The 17,631-nt window shown below is 40.6% G+C and overlaps 1 pseudogene; it reads right to left on the bottom strand.

The window, feature by feature from the left end:
- Positions 1 to 3,836: 3,836 nt before the first annotated feature.
- The window catches only part of LOC102943704, a 45,574-nt pseudogene continuing 31,779 nt past the window's right edge, over positions 3,837 to 17,631 (bottom strand).

Genomic DNA, 17,631 nt, shown 5'->3' with positions numbered 1-17,631 from the left:
AGAACAAAGTTTCCTTCCATAGAAATGCAGGCAATAAAGTAGTGACAGATCAATACTGTTTTTCTGGACTTATGTTAGTTTCACAGATGAATCAGTTGTTGGACTGTCAGGTCAATCAACTCTCTGGTGAAGGTATCGCGGAGCAAACAGAATAAAAGAGCAAAGCTGTTCCCTTTCCTTAAAAAATGAACATTAATTCTCAAAAACATACTTAGAAAGGCAGTGGTGGAGCAGAGAATAGAAAACAGGTCTTCTGACTCCTAGGCCTTGTCATTACTTTAAAAATATATATATTTTACCTCAAGGTAACTAACATGCATCAGATATATTAAAGTGAAGACAAGGCACTTTAGTTGTATCATGAAGTAAGCTAAGCCAGGTCAGCACGATACATCTGCCTGGGGTTGACCTTGCATAGTTTATCTCACGGCAAAACAAAAATGCCTATTCTTCCCTGTGTTTTTATTTCAGGATAGCTCATGTACGTTAGTTTCCTTGAGGTAAAAAATACACCTTTTTTAGCAGAGAAGGCAAGTCATCAGGGCTGTGCCGTCATGTACCCTATCCCCTAGACCATGCTGCAATTGAATAATTAGGAATTTAGAATCTTGTAGACCAAAATCCTGAATGTCAAAATGTTTGGAAATAACTAAAGTTCTAACACTAACATTACAGCTGGCCTTCATCTTAGTTTATTCTCCATTTGCCAGAGAAAAGCCTCCTTTTGAAAAAGAGACTAAGGCTCCTAGGTACTTTTGAAAGTTTCACCCCACGTACTGTCTTGCATCACCACAAACTCCACAAAGCTGACCTTCCACCACCAGACCTGCTACCTGGTTTACATTGTGCAAGCCAAGAGTAAACTTACACAGTATGTTTAACATTTCTTCCAGCATGAAATGAGGAAGGCAGGGGTGGGGGAGATGAAGAGGGGAAATAGCATGCATTATTTTATATTTTTTATGAATTAGTTCTCACATTTAGAGATTGCACTGTTTGAAAAATATGTAAAAGACAAAAGGCATTCAGCTAGCTAGAGAGTGAAGGCATCACATCTATCAATGAGGACACACTTTGGTGAAGGGAAAGTTGTACTGGATCCTGGCAATCAGTGGTGACACACCTAATCAAGACATTACGGATCTGTCTACATGCTAGAAGAGTTGTGACTCAACAATTAATCTACATAGTTATACTTCCTCATGTACCAGGTAACTTGAGAAGCGGTAACTTGAATTAAAGGTGGATAGGTATCTGTAGGTATTTGTGTGCTCATGAATTAAAATCCAAAATCAGATTTACCAATGCAGCAATAATGAAATGGAGAGGTCCAAGTGCAAGAATTAGACAATAGAATTGGTTAGAGAAACTTTGAACCATATTCCATCAACATTTAAATGCTTTGAGAAATCAGGTCAACTTAGCTGGAATTCTGTTTCAGAAGAATGTTGCATTATAACATTTTCAGAATGAAACATTTCAATTATTTCAAACTAACTTCATTCAAAATGTTTTCTGTTTTGTACGATACATTATTAATATATCTTATCATAAAAAATAATAAACAAAAGTATGAATCAAAATGAAATGTTTCAATTGACCTGACTACTTTGTGGAGAATTTCACAATGTGGTGTTGGGGGGAGAGAGAGGTGGTTCCAGTTTAGAAAAAAGCCAGTTTTTGAAATCTCAAAATTCTTTGCAAAATGGACCTTCCATCCTCCACACAGCTTTATTAGACTAGCTGTCTGATATAACAGCTCAACATAAAATCAAGAGGGAAGGAAAATCCTTAAGGAGCCCGGCAAAAAGGGAGGCATTGGATAAGCTGCTGAATTCTAAAGAAATGCTGATAAACAAAATAGCTACGGAGGTTAAGGTTTTGCCTGTTTCCTGTCTGACTACCAACAAGTTCACTCCAGGCCAGCTTCAGACTGCTTCACTACGCCCTTTTTTACAACAGCAGGACAGATAAGCAGGAAGTTGCCTCCACACTGTCACAAACTTTGAGGACTATCATATGGCTTAAGAGAGAGAACAGCAATAGACTCACTGATTTCAGCCACAAACACTGCTGATTTCTTAAAGGGACCACTTTCAAATTAAATTATCAGAAAATGCATTCTTCGCTCAAAGAATAAGTGGTGTAACATACACTGTGGGTGGAAGGGGGGATACACTGTGTTATTCATACTCAACAAATAAGTTGAATTCCCACATTAAGGGCAAATGAGCTTTAACCATGAAGTCAACCTCGTTAAAATATTTTGAATTATAAATTATTTTGTGGGGTAGACAATTTATTTTTCTAAAAATTTTAAAAATGTTCATGAAATTTTCAACCAATTCCATTATGAAGTCAGTTCTTGCAAGATGGGCTGCAAGGGAAAGCATAATTTCATCTGAGATCAAAAAGCACTTTGTAGACCTCTGAGTCTGAAATGAAGCTATGTCCACCTCAGAATTGGCTTACAAGTACATGACTATGACAAAAGGAATGGGTTTGAGGCCAGAAACCAAGGAATAATGAGGGTCCCTCCTACTCTAAGTCTTACAGAGATGTCTCATGTTATGAACTTTACGATGTGAACTTCTAATATTTGTTTTCTATTGTCTATTGGAAGCAATTTTATCATTATTGATAAAATGAGCGACAGGGGATGGATCACTTGATGATGACCTGTTCTGTTTATTCCCTCTGGGGCACCTGGCACTGGCCACTGTCAGAAGACAGGATACTGGGCTAGCTGGACCTTTGGTCTGACCCAGTAGGGCCGTTCTTATGTTCTTATTGGTTTTGATAGGAAACAGATGGCGCAGTATTTCTAGTTCCTGTTTCTACTAGTCTTGCTAACAGGTCTCTGTATTCTAAACTTACATAAGAACTTAAAAGTGCTGCTTCCTTTTTCTCTATTTCTGGTGTAAGTTACTGTTTCTTCATTGTGGGACATTAAACTACTTGTGTGTTTGTGAGCACCTTTGTCTTTGTTTTGTTCATGTATCTGGATCAAAACTTCTCTAGGCAAACCTCCTTTAAACAAGAGGAAGGGGATTTAAACCCTGGTGACGTGAGGATCTGGCCTTTGACTTTGCCTGCCATAGAAAATCCAGATTAAAAATCATGTTCTTTTTCACCTCAAAAACATAACTACCCATTTTTGAAATGCAGAAACCTGTCTTTACCTATTTAGTATGAGGGTTACCTTAGGTACCTACCACCATGTCACCCAGGTGCCACCACAAAAGAAAATAAAACACACCCTTTCACCCTGTCCTTAAAGAGACAGAAACTGACTCTGCCCTAAGCCCCCTCCCCAGCCACCAAACAATGAAGGACCCTAACTAAAATGTTATTATTGGGAAAAAGCCAAATAAAGGTGTATCGTGTACCATATTTTAAAAGTAGCCAGACATTGGCTCAGAGGGTTTGCATAGAAAAGGAGTTCCAGAGCAGGGGCTCTGCTTTGAGGAGGGTTCGGTTTCACAGGTTTTTCTCCTCAGAACACTTGATATCCCGCTCTCTCTTGTTCCTCGGACACAGGTCTTTCTGCAATCTGGCACAGATGTGCTAAGATTTACAGAAAGGTAAGAGAGTCCAGTATGGCTGTCAGGTGGAATGCTACCAAGAAATGTTGGTATGTCATACTGGTCCAGAGCATCTCAATTCAAGCATTGTTACAGTTTCCAAAGAAAGTCATGGAATGAATGAAATGAATATGAATGAATGAATGAATGAAATGAACATTATGAATGTGCATAATGAAATGCACAACCCAGGTCAAATTGAAATAAAAATGGGCACAGACAGCTTTATTTTGCATCTGCCCTACTGTTTATTTCTCTTTTTAGACAGGCATATGTTGTAGATACTTTATTGTTCCCCCACAGTTTCAGCCAATCCATTTCACAAGTTAATGCTTCACTTGATCAGCATCTCTGCATGCTAAGCTCATCATTGCTTATTTAAGTAACAGATCATTTTGTTTACATATTTAATGTTGTTAATTTGAAGCTGATACAAAAACATTCATAGTCATAGAATCTTATAAAAATGTAAGCCTGTAGCAAAATAAACAGCCCTATTTATTTTACAGAACTGAAACTGAAGGTATGAATGAGGGAAAACCATTTACATTTGACTTTCACCTATTCATATATTGTGAGAAAAATATTTTAATCCACACATGACATACTATACATTTGATTAGCTTACAGAAATCGTATTACAAAGTCACAAGCTAAGATTATAATACTGAACTAATAAAGTGGGTAAAACAATTTGTGTAAAAGTAAGATTATTGTGATCTATTTTACATATCTAATTTATATATATAAATTAATATAAAATTATATATATCAAAATTATCTTGACTGAAATAACACTACAGTCTTTTAAATGTTGAACTGATGTATAGTCTAAAGAGCTGGATCTCTCGAGTGACATTTATAGGATACCTGCTTTGCTGAGAGAATTCTCACTATTCAGCTGTCTTGACACTCTTTATGGGTAATGGTGATGCAAGACTCTAAAAACCAAAGATGCCTGCGTGTTAATTCACACAGCTATGTGTTTCATTTTAATTTTCTTCAGTTGTCTATTTGCCATACTTGTTAGTTAGTCACACTGTATATGTTCAAAAGTCTTCCTCCTGTGAAATTGTTCGAAGACTTTTTCAAAATTACAAAATGGATAATTACCTCAGCTAGTAGGTATACAAAATATGTGGAGCTCAAAACATTCCAGTTACATAATTTTTTCCTCAAAATCAGACATGCGATTCAGTTATTTTATCACACTAGATGACAGTGTGTTCATTTTGCTCTTTCTTGTCCACAGAATCCTTTGGGTCACTCACTCCAGTTACAGTATCTCTGTGTTCTAATAGCACATTATTGAAGCTGGCATCTGTTTGTAGTTTATTTTGTCTTTTTTTCCTGAATAAGAAATAGGTTGTGAGGCCCGCTCCAACTAGAATAAGGACCAGAATAATTAGAATCCAAACTGTGCTGTGGGCAGGTGGTTCTGAAAATAAATGCAAAATAATTACTAGAGAGACAATTGTTATGATAGATATTAGGCAGTAGACTAGAGAAAAAACATTGGCTTGAGTCTCTTCTCACTCACACTGATGTAAATCAGGAATCAATTCTTTCTGAAGTACCCTCAACCATCCTATACCCCCTGTGCATTGTTCGGGCAGCAAGAAAAGGCCAGAAAGCTAGCTCAACCAGTCTATGATTTCCCCAGCCTAGAATTTCCTCAGCCTAGCATATTTTGTCTAAGTCAATCCCGTCCCAGCTCTGAGCATGGAGAAAATGGCTGAGATAAAGAGGAAACAGTCAGTGTGCCAATGCACTTCAGCTATCCTGAGATGCCACAACAGCCCCATGAGGTCATAGGTAGCTCTAAGTCATGCTAGGGATGAACTTAAAGTCACCTTCTTCCCCCACCCCCTTGGACCCACCTACAGTCCTCTGTTGAGTGTAGCTCTGAGAGCGCGGAGCATTTGGTCTAATCAATTTACACCTGTGAGGCCTCCACATAGGGGCATATTGGGGAGGGGAGAGGGCAGGCTGAGGGGCAGAGCACATGGCACTTTCCATGATCCCCAGGCTGTGCCACAGTCCTTATAGGTGCCTATAGCCTAAGGGAAATCTGGGGGTCATTTAGCCCCTGGCTGGCCCAGGATCAGGGGAGCAGAAAGGCAGTATTTTATGTTTGAATATATTTTCAGTTTGCAGAGGTATTTTTTTGACTGTAAAGAAGTGACACCATGGAAAGAAGAATATGGAAAAAGAATAACCCTTACCCCGCACCCCCCTCCCCCCAACGTTATTCAAAACTCACTTCCACTTAAGGAGGGAGAGAGTCCTGCCTTTAAGCATGAACAAGGTATATGAATATTTTAGGACACTGAAATGCATTTTATGGTAATTATGTCAGAAAACACAATAAATAACAGTTATGAACTTATGTGGATTTATCTTTGAAGTTATTTGTGAGAAAAGAGTCCTACCTTTGTTAGTTATTAGATTCTTACTTGGTTGAGCTTCAATCACTTGCAAAAACAAAAACAAATAACCCCACATTTAGTCAAAATCTGCAAACATCTGCATTTTACCCTTAAAATTGTATATGCAGTAAAGCACACACTGTACAATTATTGCTTTCATCATACCGCTTTATACATTTATTGTAGATGCATTTGCTAAATGAAACTGACAAAGATGAAAAATCTGATACCCACTTTAACTTGACATTTATTGTAGCAGAACCCAAACACTTTAGTGATGAAAGTGTTTTACTGTACTTGCTTCTTGATTAACAATCAAATGCACCCAAGCACAGTGAGACCCTAGCATGTGAGTAGTCTCATTGATTTTAGTGGCATTACTCACGTGCTCACAGTTAAACATTGTTTCTATGAACACAGGTACTTGCAGTTGTCATTCTGCCAAAAAGTTTTGGGAATTACTTAAAACATGTGAAGCACTAGTCATGTTTTATAGCTGATTTAATGCTAATCCACAAAGAATGGCCAGAGTCTCCCACCCCTGCTGTTCTGACCACTTTCCCTGTTGTACCTCTCAGGCAATGCAAAGATACCAGATCTGGCCACAGCTTCCTAGCTGAGAATTCTCCCTGTGGGAGGGGTCTGCTGATGCAAAGACTCCAGAGCTGGAGATATATATTAGGCTCCTATACCAACTGCCCACTCAGCCCTGGCATAGCTGGCTGCCTGATGGCCCCAAATCTCTTGCACTGAAGAGATCTCAGTACAGGAGAGAATCTGGCCTAGCATGTTCGAATCATGAAAAAATGCCCTGATTTTCTGTACTGTACAAAGCCTATTCAAGACACAGCAGGTTTTAGTTTAACATGCTCCAGTATTTGCAGCTCATAAATTTTGCATCTACAGGGTTCAGTTCTCAAACACTTGATTTATACCAGCTCAGTTGCTTTATGCTATTTCTCTGTGCTGTACACAGAGGGTGCTGTCTGCCAGGCTGTTAAATTAACACCACTTACCGATACTTAGATGGCAACTGGATGATTATGAACTCAAGTGCAGATTTCAAATATGGGCAGTGGGATTTCACTGCTATTAAAGGGCAGACTACATCTTTCAGACACAGCCCTGAGCAGGAGGCAATACGGACCTGCACATCTCCAACAGGAGCACCCTGAAATGTCATCCTAGAGGGAGGCATAATGCCTTCCAGTGCATATAGGAGAGCAGAGGGAATGTGCCTACTATACCACCATGTGATGTGATCACAGCCATGCTCCCTTTCTGTCTCAGTTGTGGCTGGGCCCTGTTTCGGGGAACAAAAGGGTGGGAAGGCTCCTTGCACGTTCACCCAACATTGTGCTTCCACATAGGGGCTGGTGACAATCAGTCCCACAAGTACTAAACAGGTGTCAGCACTGACTTAGTATTTTCCAATATATTTGGCAACAAAACATAAGCCTTTATTGGTCTCTAATGCTATGAACTCATGATATAAGCAGGGAGTTGGACTAGATGACCTCGTAAGGTCCTTTCCAACCCAAAGATATTCTGTGATTCTATGATTCTATATTGTAGGAGAATTGTCTCAAATCAGGCACTCACTCATCTGGAAGGCCCTAATGCTACCGCTTGCATGAAAAGCTGATGTCTGGAGCAATTGCACCCTTTTAGGAGAAGAGACTAATAATAGGTTCTCACAAAATTTAGAACTTATACCAATCTGTGTGGGTTGCAAAATTGGACAGGAAATCATGCTTTTGGATCATATTTCTAGTACTTGCTGTTTGAGTTGAGTCAGAAATACCACAAGAGTAGCATAGCTCATGATATTTTGATATATCTGCTTCCTGACAAAGGCAGATGGTGCTAAGTTGCACAGAAATAAGATAAATGCTAACCAAAACATTTTTTCTAGTTTTTAAAAGGTTTCTGTTTGAGTTCTGGATGAAGATCCAGTTTAGCGATTGCTTAACCGGAATTGGCCTTCCTCCCTGCCACTGGAACACAGTACATCATGTATCTTCACGTGGCAAGAGGAAGAAAAGAAAATCATTTAAATGCTGTTCTTGTTCTCTGAAGGTAAAAAATATTAAAGGAGGTTGGAAATGGAAAGAAAAAAAAACACATAAATGTTTAAAGAATTTTCAAATTCAGTGACAACCTGAGTTATTACTTGAACATTCTTTGGTCTATGCTCACAGAGTGAAACTATGTGGGAAAGTCTGAAACTATATGAAGTACCTCATGGAAGGTACCCAAATCTTGATATTACTTATGTATCTATGCAGCAGTCACTGATACTAGGTAATAAATAAGATATCGGAACATCTACAGCAGTAGGTGGAAGGAAAGCCTGTAAGAAAAGCCAGTGAAGTTACATGCAGTTAGTTTTGGATAAGCCATATGAGGCATACATTAAATTTGCACAAGAATTGGGGAGGAATACTCAACTGGCCCATTAAACTTTGTAAAACTTAGAATATTTTTTTAAAACTCATACACATTTTGTTACTTGCTCTTTCTTAAGTTTTGCTTTCCCCTCCCATTTATCACCTCAGCATGTTAGAGCAAATAGTACTCTTGCACTCTTAAGTATCATAGAATCATAAAAAGAAAAGGAGTACTTGTGGCACCTTAGAGACTAACCAATTTATTTGAGCATAAGCTTTCATGAGCTACAGCTCACTTCATGCTGTAGCTCACGAAAGCTTATGCTCAAATAAATTGGTTAGTCTCTAAGGTGCCACAAGTACTCCTTTTCTTTTTGCGAATACAGACTAACACGGCTGTTACTCTGAAACCTGTCAATAGAATATCAGGGTTGGAAGGGACCTCAGGAGGTCATCTAGTCCAACCCCCTGCTCAAAGCAGGACCAATCCCCAACTAAATCATCCCAGCCAGGGCTTTGTCAAGCCTGACCTTAAAAATATCTAAGGAAGGAGATTCCACCACCTCCCTAGGTAACGCATTCCAGTGTTTCACCACCCTCCTTGTGAAAAAGTTTTTCCTAATATCCAACCTAAACCTCTCCCACTGCAACTTGAGACTATTACTCCTTGTTCTGTCACCAGCTACCACTGAGAACAGTCTAGATCCATCCTCTTTGGAACCCCCTTTCAGGTAGTTGAAAGCAGCTATCAAATCCCCCCTCATTCTTCTCTTCCGCAGACTAAACAATCCCAGTTCCCTCAACCTCTCCTCATAAGTCATGTGTTCCAGTCCCCTAATCATTTTTGTTGCCTTCCGCTGGACGTTTTCCAATTTTTCCACATCCTTCGTGTAGTGGGGGGCCCAAAACTGGACACAGTACTCCAGATGAGGCCTCACCAATGTCGAATAGAGGGGAACGATCACGTCCCTCGATCTGCTGGCAATGCCCCTATGAATACATCCCAAAATGCCATTGGCCTTCTTGGCAACAAGGGCACACTGTTGACTTATATCCAGCTTCTCGTCCACTGTAACCCTTAGGTCCTTTTCTGCAGAACTGCTGCCGAGCCATTCGGTCCCTAGTCTGTAGCGGTGCATGGGATTCTTCCATCCTAAGTGCAGGACTCTGCACTTGTCCTTGTTGAACCTCATCAGATTTCTTTTGGCCCAGTCTTCTAATTTGTTTAGGTCCCTCTGGATCCTATCCCTACCCTCCAGCGTACCTACCTCTCCTCCCAGTTTAGTGTCATCTGCAAACTTGCTGAGGGTGCAATCCACACCATCCTCCAGATCATTAAGGAAGATATTGAACAAAACCGGCCCCAGGACCGACCCTTGAGGCACTCCACTTGATACCGGCTGCCAACTAGACACGGAGCCATTGATCACTACCCTTTGAGCCCGACAATCTAGCCAGCTTTCTATCCACCTTATCGTCCACGTGATCATCTAGTCTAACTTCAGGCAACCTTAATTTTGACATTTCTTAACTTATGAGGGCCTAATGTAGTTTTTTGTATTACAGCCAATAACTGATGGGATTAGGAAGTGATTTCCTGAGTGAGCGGATTATTCCATAACTGTACACTATGAGGTTTGTGGCACTTTCCTCTGAAGCTTCTGTCACTGGGGCAGTCTCAGAAACAGGACACAGGATTAGATGGACTGCTGGTCTAATCTGGTATGGCAGTTTCTATGTTACTATGATCCCAAGGCCCATTTCTTATCAAACTAAAATTTTTGTTACATTTATACAACAGGCCAAAAGAGTAGAATGTATAACTGCAGTTGTATATTTTTTGCCTTCATTTATAATTGTTATGGGAACTGGTCGATGCTTCATTTAGTACCAAAGGGTTCACACATTATACCTTGGACTTCTTTATTTGGTATGGAAGCCAGGTTTCCTCCTAAATTTATACAAGCCATTCGTGCAGCATGCCACATCAATGTCTCACTTTCACTTGAGCCAAATATTTTGAAACACTGAAAAAGAAAAAAATCAACTGGACATTTCATTCAATGCTGCAAACCAAATGGAAGCTGTCATATGTGAACAATATTAATTACTCATGTGCTATTCATCTTCCCACAGAAAGAAAGCAAAGATAGGAAGGCTAGCAAACCTTTAGGATCTTTAATTTAAACTTTGCTAAACCTGAGCTGAAAAGCTTTGTGAATTCAAACAACTTAGAGGTTTCTTGTTAACATTCATTTTATCCCTCAATGACAGGGAGAACATGCAGATTTTTTTAAAAGTGCTTCTCACAGGAAAACGATTGCTTTCCAGCTACTATATGAAAACAATGCAATAAAATAAAATGGACATAATATTGATTATTTTTCCACATGCAAAGCCTAAATCTGGTGAGTTCTAGTGTAACTGAAACCAACCCCAGTCAGTTTCTGCAGCTCTGAAGAGCCTTCTTCTCTTGCATCATAGTTCTATTGTAGTATTTTATAAATTTAAATTAAATTTCTTCTGAAGCTAAAACAGTATGAATACTAAATGCTAAAAGTTCCATTATCAATGTGCTTTTATTTTGGCAGTCAGATGAGAAAAAAGTACCAATGGAGGTTTTATTTTGTAGTCATAAATAGATAAATATTTAGTAGACAAACTCAATTAACGAGAAAGTACTGGAGGCATTCCCTGATTGTACTAGATGGATAGTAATTTCCTATAGTCCTCTATAGTGTGTACTTCTCCTGGCATGACTAGTCTTCCCATATTTATGTGGGCTATGCAAGACATGTATGTGTACATACTCCTGCCACTCACACCGTACCATGCATAAGCCAGGAACCCAGTTTAGCCCAAAGTGATCATGATAGACATGTGCTGTGTTGTTAGAGCTTGCTGTGTTTGTTGGGGGTGGAATTGTACAACATATTTTTTAAGTTACAGAAATACAGAAGCTTTCGGGGAGAGGATACTCGGGGTTCAAGTAGAGGATTGGAAGAGATAGCTGATGTGAAATAGGGGAATGAGTAAAGAGAGAAGTAAACTGAAGGAGAGGAAAATAGAAAGGGAACAGGAATAAGAAGAATGGGGAGAGGAACAGGAGAAGCAAAATGCAGAACTGAAGGGTTACAGTGGTAGGAGATGGGTGAGATGAAGTGGGACCAACAACCACAATACTTAGATAACCATGTTTAAGTTCAGCACAGCACATCCTAGTGGATACTTAGCAACAGTCACAGTTTAAAGGATGTTAGGCTGGTTGGTTTAGTCGCAGCCTTTAGTTCTAGGTAGCCTTTGATTCTAGCCAGAATCATTAGTTTGTGATTCAGATTATTGATTAATAAATCTCTATAATTTAGTGCTGCTGGTTTGAACCAGGTTTTCTAAGGTGACCATAGGTGCGTGATTGGATCACGTAATACAGATATATTGCTAGTTTTATTCATTGTCAGAGCTGTATTATTGATTTTGAGGAAAAAAAATTAGGAGTTGTGTAGCATTATGAGGATGAGATTAAATATTGTAGTCTTGTTGCAAAGAATTTTGGTCTCCAAATGTATCAGTTACATGAAAATATGTAATAGCACCCTTGCATCATTTGAAAGTGTATGTGTGTTTGGGAGGTGGGGGTGGGGGGAGAAGGATACCAAACTAGTATCTATTCTATTCTCTGTTTAGAATGCAGTCATATGCAACATCCATATTACATTCTTTTGCACTCTGACAGAAATGAAAGCTCATACTTTGGAGCAAGGGGTGAATTCCATGACAAATTCTGTGGCTGTGGAATACACATGAACCTAGCTTTATCTGCTCCCTATCTGTCAGGTAATAAGCTATCGAAAAACACTGTGAAAGATGAGACAGTGCCTACTGTCACAACTATGGAGTCATTTAAAATCAAACACTTTGATCACAGCTTGATCTTTCTGCCCCTTTCACATTTCCTTCCCCTAGCTCTGCCACTATCAGTGAAAGTGAAATTGGGGAAAAGGGAAAATGAGTGGTAAATATTGGGTATACATGATGCTCCACAATGACAAATTGCCATAACTTGATGCTTTTTTTCCTGTCTGGTTTTTTTTTTTCGGGGTGGGAGGGGGGCATGCATTTCTTGCGATTCAGTATAGACAGACTTTGAATTTTATTCTTTACTAATCAGTTCTTCCCACAGTGCTAATGTGACATCCTTATTGTCAGAGGATTTGCAGCGAAGGAAACATAACTTCTTATTGGTTATGGTCGTACAGCTCCATACATTGATCTGAAATGTTTCTCATGCTGCCACTACGGATGCTTTCTAGCAATCATTCATGCTCCTGAACAGTCTGAAATGTCACAGTTAGATCTTGTCACCTAACACCTTCAGAATACAAGACTAATACAGGGTTTGGAAAGTAGCAGTAGCGATTGCATCTGAGTGGAAAGAAAACAGAACATAAGAACGGCCATACTGGGTCAGACCAAAGGTCCATCTAACCCAATATCCTGCCTTCCAAGAGTGGCCAATGCCAGGTGCCCTGGAGGGAATGAACAAAACAGGTAATAATCAAGTGATCCATCCCCTGTCACCTATTCCCAGCTTCTGGCAACAGCGGCTAAAGAAACCATCCCAGGAATCTGTATAAATCACCCTGGTGCATCAAAGATAAATTTCAAGCCAATGCTACACATAAACCCATACTGAAACTCCTTAGCATTTTTACTCTTTCATTCTGAATCCAACCATTTGGGAAACTTTATGAAGATTAAGTATCAGCGGGCAGCTGTGTTAGTCTGAATCCACAAAAACAACAAGGAGTCCGGTGGCACCTTAAAGACTAACAGATTTATTTGGACATAAGCTTTCGTGGGTAAAAACCCCACTTCTTCAGATGCATGGAGTGAAAGCTCATGCCCAAATAAGTCTGTTAGTCTTTAAGGTGCCACCAGACTCCTCGTTGTTTTTATGAAGATTAATTATCTATTGTTCAAAGTGTTCTTTCTAATTTATCCTGGCTCAGAGGACTGCTTTATATTATCTTTCCAGATTGACCACTGATAACTTCAGTCCCAAAAATGGACATAAATTACAGGGGGGGGGAAGAAAGTGTAAGTTATAGCAGCAAAGTCCTGCAAAGAGTACTTCTGCCTTAAGTAATTCAACGTACAGACTCATTTCTTTGGAAGTTTAAAATGGTATAAAGAAAAGGAGTACTTGTTAGTCTCGAAGGTGCCACAAGTACTCCTTTTCTTTTTGTGAATACAGACTAACACGGCTGCTACTCTGAAACCTGTTAAAATGGTATAATATCTCCAAAATGGCCCAGCCTGCCACACAGCATGCAGACTTGGATAATCACTGTCCAACATAATATAATAACCATAAAAATGTGTCCTTTGTTCACCTACTCTGCCAAATGCAATTTACTGAAGATATTTGTTAATGTACCTTATTGTTAAACAAAAGCCAAGTTTCTGGACAGCCTCCTAGAGGTGCAGGAGCAAATGTTGAGTTAATGGTACTGTTATGCATTTCACAGATAAAACCACTTGGAGAGCCACAATTTATATCATTCCACAAACCTGAAAAAAAATTAAATATAGTAAATAAATGAATGCAAAATATTGATAAATGGAATGATAATCTGGCACTTCCTATTTTGTTAAAAAACAGCATTTATGTTCTGTAAGAGTAGAATATACACATCTTAAAAACCATTTGTCAGCTAAGCTACTTGGAAAATATACATATCTATCATGTATTGTTCACAAAAAATAGGTATTTATTGACAGGAACTGTTCCGAACAGTTAGTTACTTGGCCAGTACCCTGTGACAGGGCAATTAAAAATGCACAAGAAATGGAGGGGGTGAAAAAAGGAAGTGGCTCAAAAGAACAAACTGTTTATATTAATTACACTTAATTCTGCTTTTTTCACATGGAGCCTGAATAGGAGAATTTCCAGGGATACAGGTTGAGAAGTAATAGCTGAATGTTTGGCAGAAGAATTTTCTGAGGCACAAACAGATTTATTTATTTATTTTAAAGAGAGAAAATATACATTAGAGATGAAACTTTTAGAATCTCCTTTAGGAGATGGTTTAGCATTTTAACCAACTGCTTTGAAATATTTAAGTCTCTCTGGAGCCAGAGGTTCAAATCAAGACAGGGTTTTCTCGTCTCGTCATTCTAAAGGTAGATACATTGAGTGCTGTGGGGTTTCAGGCAGCACCTTAAAAACAGGCCTGATTCTCATCTCACTTACACTGAGGCAGCCCCTTCACTTCAGTTGGGTTACACTGACATAATGGAGGAAAATTTAGCTCTGAAACTTGTTTTGTGTGAATGTTATAGAACATTTTATAAGATAAGGGGTTTCCCCTTGTTATACAAATGTATGCTCCTCCCTCCTGAACATACTGGATGACTTTTACCTTCAATCCCTCTGTCTTCTGCATCTAGTGGTACTTTTTGTATATAATTTGTAAAGTGCTTAGGAATGAACGGTGCAGTATGGCAGCTTTTCAGTAGGCCCCTCCCACTTATCCAGCACCAGTCCTATCTCTGGAGAAGTGGTGACAAGCCCATTAAAAGACTAGGTCCAACAGACTACATGATGTGGCAGCAAGCCAGAAACAAGGCAGAAAGAGAGATCTTTATTTTGTGTGTGTACGGAACTAAATCTAAATCCTAGTCCTGTCACTTACCTATGGTTGATATCATGATCACACAATTTTCATCATTATTTGCAAAATTGGGTTCATTGGGAGCCCAGGCTATGTAGTTCACTGGGGTTCCATCCAGCCAGCTAAAAGAGAGGATGTAACAGTAAGTCGTTCATCAAATCACTTTTAGAAAGAGGCACATCAATCCATTACAAAAATCATTTGGCAAGAAGCCAAAAAGGTATATTCATAATTTCTCTGTACAATTTTAGCTGCATGATGTCCATTAGCAACAATGGGAGTTACACGGCTAAAACCATGAGCATCAGGTCAGGAATTTTTATTTCTTTACTTTGATTATTCCTTTTGCTGCGATAAATTACATAAAATATAAATATTACAGATTGGGAAATAATAAAAACAAAACAAAAATAATTTTCCATCAATTGATAGAAATCATTAAATAAATTTGGAAATAGTGTTCTACCAGTTCTAATACAAATAATGAATATCAAATATGGCAATTACTTAACCAGATATGATATATTTTTATAAAAGCATTCTGTTCTCTCAGCTATGAATTGCTATTGATTTCACTTAAGCAAAAAACGAGATGAGATACTTATCTGTAACTGTTACTCTCTGAAGAAAAATATCTCAATAGGTTACCACGCTTCGGTCTGTGCTCCTGCATAGAGGCTCTCTCAGCTCACTGCTCACTCCTTCCTGCTGCAGTCCCTAAACTACCCCAACCTAAGGTGCTCCAACCCTCATTCCCTGTTTTAGTGGGACGTGAACTACTCCCAGATCAGTCAATTAAAATGGGAAAAACCAGCATCTTATTTTGAATAATTTTTAAGTGATAAATCAGTCATTAGCACCTGAAAATCATTCCTTCTACGTAAAATGGTGCCAAACAAAAGGATGGGCATGGGGAAAAGTCTCTTTGTCTCTACAGAAGGAGAAGAGCACATGAAGCCTTCAGGGCTTCAAAGATTCTGGTTGCACCGGATTCCAGAAAGACATGAACGTCAATGGAATATCAGGAACTAAAAAAAAGCTTTGACAAAATAATGATGACATATGACAGCTTTGATAGCACAGTGAGATGCAAAGAAGTGATATGATGAAGCATCATGGAGAGCAGGTGTAACCCATGCCTGCATGGTGTAGTGCTCTGTCCCCCTATAATAGCCCCTAGACAAGGGGTAGGGAACCTACGGCCAGCTGCTTAATTTTATCCGGCCTGCGGTAAGTCTCCGTGCTGTGGGCCGGAAGCACCAAGCCTCAGCGCCCCCCTCCCCCAGTTAAAAGTCCAGTCAGCTCCACGCAGCTCCCAAAAGCAACTGGCATGTCCCTGCGGCTCCTAGAAACAGGGGTGATCAGGGAAGCCCCCGCCCCCAGCACTGGTTCCGCAGCTCCCATTTGCCAGCCACTTCCGGGAACAGTGCAGTGCCAGGGCAGGCAGGGAGCCTGCCTTAGTCCCACTGCGTTACCAACTGGGAGCCGCCTGAGGTAAGCACTGACCAGCCAGAGCCCGCACCCGTAACCCCCTGCCCCAGGTCGGAACCCCTTCCTGCACCCTAACTCCCTCCCAGACCCTGCATCCTGAACCCCCTGCCCTGGCTGGAACCCCGTCCCACACCCTAATTCCCTCCCAGACCCCACACCCTGAACCCTCTGCCCCAGTTGGAACCCCCTCCCACACCCTGCACCCCAAACCCCCTGCCCTGGTTGGAGCCCCCTCCTTCACCCTAACTCCCTCCCAGAGCCCACACCTCGAACCTCCTGCCCCAGATCAGAACCCCTCAGAGCCTAACTCCCTCTCAGACCCTGCACCCCAACCCCTTGCCCCAGCCCTGAGCCCCCTCCTGCACCCAAACTCTCTCCCAGAGCCCACACCCCAAACCTCCTCCTGCACATCAACCCTCTGCCTCAGCCCTGAGCCAGCTTCTACACTCCAAACCTCTTGGCCCCAGCCTGAAGCCCCCTCCTGCACCCCAAACTCCTCATCTGCAACACCACCCTAGAGCCAGAATCCTCACCACCTCCTGCACCTCAGACCCCTGCCCCAGCCCAGACCCCCCTCCCACACCCTGAACCCCTCATTTCTGGCCCCACCCCAGAGCCTAGGGGAAGCCCTGAGCCTCCACGCAGCCCTGCGGGGCTGTGGGTCAATGGCCACCGATAGAAAAAGGGTTTCCTACCCCTGCCCTAGACCATCTAGAGCAGAGGTTCTCAAACTCTGGTCCATGGACCACTAGTGGTCTGTGAGCTCCACTCAGATTGTCCGCGGATAGTTCCCTCTAAGGTGCGCACCTGGGTGGCTGCACACAAGAGAATGAAAGGCCACCCACCTAATTAGTGGAGCCATGCAGGCGTGGCTCCACTAATTAGGTGCCTGGATCCTGGAGAAGATGCACATGTGCGGGAGAGAGGGCACATCCATCGCATTAGAAAGGTAAGACTACTGATATTAAAATACAAGTTGTGTGCTTTTATTTGTAGAACAAAAAAACGTTGTTTATTATTAAGTTTTTTTTATATAGCACTTTTATCCAAAGCGCTTTACAAT

This window comes from Chelonia mydas, chromosome 2, assembly GCF_015237465.2.
Source record: "Chelonia mydas isolate rCheMyd1 chromosome 2, rCheMyd1.pri.v2, whole genome shotgun sequence".
Classification (NCBI taxonomy): Eukaryota; Metazoa; Chordata; order Testudines; family Cheloniidae; genus Chelonia; species Chelonia mydas.
Note: the sequence above shows the minus strand (reverse complement) of the source record. Positions and strands in the feature narration are given on the sequence as shown.